The sequence below is a fragment of the Cervus elaphus genome, chromosome 12 (assembly GCF_910594005.1).
Source record: "Cervus elaphus chromosome 12, mCerEla1.1, whole genome shotgun sequence".
In the NCBI taxonomy this organism is placed as follows: Eukaryota; Metazoa; Chordata; class Mammalia; order Artiodactyla; family Cervidae; genus Cervus; species Cervus elaphus.
This window is the reverse complement of record NC_057826.1, coordinates 90,913,908-90,919,635: the sequence shown is the minus strand read 5'-3', so window position 1 is coordinate 90,919,635 and position 5,728 is coordinate 90,913,908. Positions and strand designations below refer to the sequence as shown.

Here is a 5,728-nt window from a genome sequence, read left to right as displayed (position 1 = left end):
CGATTCATGGGGTCGCAAAGAGTCGGACACGACTGAGTGACTGAACTGAACTGATCTGAATCTCTTATTACCAACACTGCTTCAGTGAGTATCAGTATGTGTGTATATACATATTATATATGCATGTACATATGTGTGCATATACATATATTACACACACACACACACATATATATATACACAGAGATGTCAGTCTGTCAGAAAGAAAAATTCCTGCAAGAAGAATTGCTGGGTTAAATAATATATGCATGTACAATGTTTTTAGATCAATAACAGGAAAGGTGGGAGGGACCCCAAAGTCGGTGGCTGTGCACGGGAAGGAGTGTGGCATGAGAGGTTTCGCCTCCATCCGTGACCCTGCCTCACCTCCAGGAGACTGCGGTCCATTCACCGTTGTTTACAGTAATACCTCGTTCATCTCACTCACTGAGAACTACTGTCTTAGACCAGTCACCCCATTTGGCAGAGAAGCAACCTGCAGGTCTGAGGGCCTGACCTGCTCCCCCAGCGTCCCACCGCACTGCGAACAAACCAGTCTTCTCCTGAGTTTCCCAGCAAATGAGCAGCCATCACAGGATCACTTTGGTATAGATCAAGTTTGCCCAAAAGGGGACCTCTGAATCACAAAGCCCTCAGAGAGCCTCTCCACACTATGAAACATGAAAGATTCTGTCCAGGACACCATAAAACGCTCAGAAGAGAACACAGGCAAAACGTCCTCTGATTCATTGTTTCACATCAATGCCTTCTTGGGTCAGCCTCCCCAGGCTGTAGGAAGAAAAGAAAAGGAAACAAGTGGGCACTAATCAAACTTACAAGCTTTTGTACATCAAAGGAACTCATAAAATGAAAAGACAACCCACAGACTGGGAGAAAATATTTGTAAATGATGTGATCAACAAGGGTTTAATTTTCAAAATACACAAACGGCTCATAGAATTCAATAACAACAACAACAAAAAAAAACAACTTGATTGAAAAATGGGCAGAAGATCTAAACAGACATTTCTCCAAAGAAGACACACAGATGGTCAACAAGCACATGCTCAACATTGCTAATTATTAGAGAAATGCAAGTCAGAATCTCACACTAGTCAGACTGGTCAAAAAATCTACAAATAATACACGCTGGAGAGGATGTGGAGAAAAGGGAACGCTCCTACACTGTTGGTAGGATATAAATCGGTGTGGCCACTATGGAAAACAGTATGGAGGCTCTTCAAAAAACTAAAAATAGGGTTGTCATGCGATCCTTCAGTTGCACTCCTGGGCATGTATTCAGAAAATAACTGGAAAAGAGACATACACCTCAGTGTTCATGGCAGCACTATTTACAACAGCCAGGACATGGGAACAACCTAAATGCCCACTGACAGATGAATGGATACAGAGGAGGTGGCATATATATGCAACGGGATACTCCTCGGTCATAAAAAGAAGTCATGCCATTTGCAGCAACATGCATGGACCTAGAGATGAGTCATACTAAGTCAGAAAGACAAATACCATATGATATCATTCATATGTGGAATCTTAAAATATGACACAAATTGAGTTCGATCGGTAGCGGGAGCGGAGAGCGGACCCCAGAGAGCCCTGAGCAGCCCCACCGCCGCCGCCGGCCTAGTTACCATCACACCCCGGGAGGAGCCGCAGCTGCCGCAGCCGGCCCCAGTCACCATCACCGCAACCATGAGCAGCGAGGCCGAGACCCAGCAGCCGCCCGCCGCCCCCGCCCTCAGCGCTGCCGACACCAAGCCCGGCACGACGGGCAGCGGCGCAGGGAGCGGCGGCCCGGGCGGCCTCACATCGGCGGCGCCTGCCGGCGGGGACAAGAAGGTCATCGCAACGAAGGTTTTGGGAACAGTAAAATGGTTCAATGTAAGGAACGGATATGGTTTCATCAACAGGAATGACACCAAGGAAGATGTATTTGTACACCAGACTGCCATAAAGAAGAATAACCCCAGGAAGTACCTTCGCAGTGTAGGAGATGGAGAGACTGTGGAGTTTGATGTTGTTGAAGGAGAAAAGGGTGCGGAGGCAGCAAATGTTACAGGCCCTGGTGGAGTTCCAGTGCAAGGCAGTAAATACGCAGCAGACCGTAACCATTATAGGCGCTATCCACGTCGCAGGGGTCCTCCACGCAATTACCAGCAGAATTACCAGAATACACCTCAGTGTTCATGGCAGCACTATTTACAACAGTGCTCCCGAAGGCCAGGCCCAACAGCGCCGGCCCTACGGCAGGCGGAGGTTCCCACCTTACTACATGCGGAGACCCTATGGGCGTCGACCACAGTACTCCAACCCTCCTGTGCAGGGAGAAGTGATGGAGGGTGCTGACAACCAGGGTGCAGGAGAACAAGGTAGACCAGTGAGACAGAATATGTATCGGGGTTATAGACCACGATTCCGCAGGGGCCCTCCTCGCCAAAGACAGCCCAGAGAGGACGGCAATGAAGAAGATAAGGAAAATCAAGGAGATGAGACCCAAGGTCAGCAACCACCTCAACGTCGGTACCGCCGCAACTTCAATTACCGACGCAGACGCCCAGAAAACCCTAAACCACAAGATGGCAAAGAGACAAAAGCAGCCGATCCACCAGCTGAGAATTGTCCGCTCCCGAGGCTGAGCAGGGCGGGGCTGAGTAAATGCCGGCTTACCATCTCTACCATCATCCGGCTTAGTCATCCAACAAGAAGAAATGAATATGAAATTCCAGCAATAAGAAATGAACAAAAGATTGGAGCTGAAGACCTTAAGTGCTTGCTTTTTGCCTGTTGACCAGATAACTAGAACTATCTGCATTATCTATGCAGCATGGGGTTTTTATTATTTTTACCTAAAGACGTCTCTTTTTGGTAATGACAAACGTGTTTTTTAAAAAAAAAAAAAGCCTGTTTTTTCTCAATACACCTTTAAAGGTTTTTAAATTGTTTCATATCTGGTCAAGTTGAGATTTTTAAGAACCTCATTTTTAATTTGTAATAAAAGTTTACAGCTTGATTTTTTCAAAAAAAAAAGTCAACAAACTGCAAGCACCTGTTAATAAAGGTCTTAAATAATTGTAAAAAAAAAAAAAATGACACAAATTAACTTATCTATGAAACAAAGACACAGAGGCTTACTTGTGGTTGCCAAGAGGGGACGGGAGTTTGGGATTGGCAGATGCAAACATACATACATACATACAAACATACATACATACATACATACAAACATACATACATACATACATACAAACAAACATACATACATACATACAAACATACATACATAGAATGGATAAACAACAAGGTCCTACTGTATGGAACAGGAACTATATTCAATATCATCTAATAAACCATAATGGAAAAGAATATGAAAAAGAATGTATATACATGTATAACCAAACCACTTTGCTATACAGTGGAAATTAACATAACACTGTAAAATCAACTATACTTCAATAAAGCAATTTTTTCAAAGGATTCTGTCATGAAGCATGTCTAGTTACTTCAAGTTATACTCCCATTCACATTCAATAAGAGCAAATAGACCCAGGAAACCTACTCCCAAGAAACTGTTTGGCATTGTTGAAATGAAAGAATGGATCTAACCATCTGTTTTCTAAATTAATTTGACCACAGAATCCTGTTTTTGCGACACTTGTTTCACTAACTGCCTATGGAACTAAGCTTTCTGAGAACCATTCTTTGCGGAATGGTGGTGTAGAAGAAAGTTGTTGGACTGGGAGGCTGGCTCTGCCTCAACCAGCTCTGCAGTTTTGGACACATCAAAAATCACTCTGGGCCCTGGACAGTGGAATTGCTTATGGTTGGGTTTTGTTTGTTTGTTTTTATTTTTGCCTTTCTACACAGATAAGCCCCTCCTTATAGCTGTCCTTTTTGAAGACAAGACAAGATGTTGTGCCTGCCAGGAGACACTGAGGAGCGATCTGTCCATCTGTTCCTTTGAGTTACTACTCAGTCCTTCAGCTCAGTGTCTGCTGGTGGAAATGAAAATGAGGAGCCTGGCTGGGCTTTTTGCTCAAGTCCTCCTGTTGCCACTGCCATAGCCCTGACCACCCATCCCGATTCATCCCTCTTTCAGATAAGAGAAAAAGCTGCAGAATCTGGCAAGAAGCAGGATGACTTCAGACGAGGACACAGCAGGAGATGAACACATCCGACTCTGTATCTCTGCCACTTCTAGATAAGCCATAAACAAATTTTGTGCTCAGGGAAAAATGATCTGGTATTCTTACATCAAATTCATATAACCTTTACAAATGAGAACAGATCTTCAAACCAGGTGTAGTGTGATTTGTTATGACTCTTTACTGCCTCCAACTGAGATGTTTTACATACACTAATCTAAACACAATGAATCCTGAGCTGCTTTCATGAGTGTAAGTCATTCCAGCCCTGAAATGAAGGGGCTGCTATGTGTCAGAACACACAGACGCATAGGCAACCAAGAGCTATCTAGCTAAATACCTTCTTTTTATTCATCGGAGCTTCAGAGGTAAAATTTCCTTCCCAGGGACATCAAGGTGATTTGTGACACTCTCCACACACCTTCAGATTCACAAACCAATGAGTACATCACACCAATCTCTCGTTTTCTCATCAGTGACAGACATAAAACACAGGTAATCTTCATTTTACTCAGATGTTTCAATTAACTGTGAAAACCCTGTGGTTTATATCATATAGCATTTGTGAGTATTTCACTTTTTTTTTTTTTTCAGTTTAAGCATCGGCTAGAACACACACAAAATCTTGTCACATTTCTTTCAGAAACTGATGCAATTAAATGGTTGAGCTGACTGTACTAAAGACAAAAAGAATGAGCTGTAAGGACATCTGAGATCTGTCTTTTTGTCTGTCTTCCTAGAGGGGGTCTGACTCATGGTTTAGAAAAGTAGGCTCTATTTTTATATTCACCATTAACATAGGGGCCTGAAAATGGGAAATCCGAACATGTTTGTTTACCAAGAATCTACCTCTTTGCACACAATTTTAAAATCATTTCCCAAAAAATAGATACATAAAATCACTTCCCTTGCCTATTTTTTCATCCTCAGGGCCTGTAGCAAAGTACAGAAATTTAGTGAATTTTTCTAGTTAGCCTGCAAGATACCTACAATCTTTAAAAAATATTTTTAAAAATTTTATAATTGCTAAAATAACACATCAAATTTAGATTATGTCCTGGACATTTTGAGAACTCCTGAGTTTTGAGTTGTTTTTGTTTTGTTTCTGAAATTTGAGAATGTACATCTTTAAATTATTTTCAGTTTCACATTGCCTCTGGAACTAGTAGAAGCAGAAGACATTAAGTTAAATAAGTTTTAATTTTATCATGTTGACAGCAAACAAATGGCTTTAATTGAATTGAGGGTTATTTGCTTTTGTTTCATTTTGTTTTTTTAACTGATTTGATGGAAACAATTGGTTATTTTAGCATCACACAGATAAAAATTTTTTAAAAACTGTATTATAAAGCGTTATAATTAGACTCTTGGAGAATTACATATGATTGCAGCTTAAAAATTACAGTTTTGTGGACAGCTTACAAACAGTAGGTGGTAAATAATGGTTCAGACTAGACCCAACTCTCCCAGTCCTTCTAAAATCAATTATAATAGAGCAGTGAGAGGTGCCATCTCCCTTTGCTGTCATTATGAAGATGTAATTCTGTTACAATTATTTAATCCCAAAGGCATTATTACACCTGTTC

At 41.7% G+C, this 5,728-nt stretch overlaps 1 pseudogene across 1 annotated transcript; it reads left to right on the top strand.

The window, feature by feature from the left end:
- The first annotated feature begins 1,550 nt into the window (after positions 1-1,550).
- LOC122705487 lies at positions 1,551-2,845 on the top strand (annotated as a pseudogene). The gene has a single exon (XR_006344111.1). The product of XR_006344111.1 is annotated as a Y-box-binding protein 1-like (transcript).
- Positions 2,846-5,728: the final 2,883 nt, after the last annotated feature.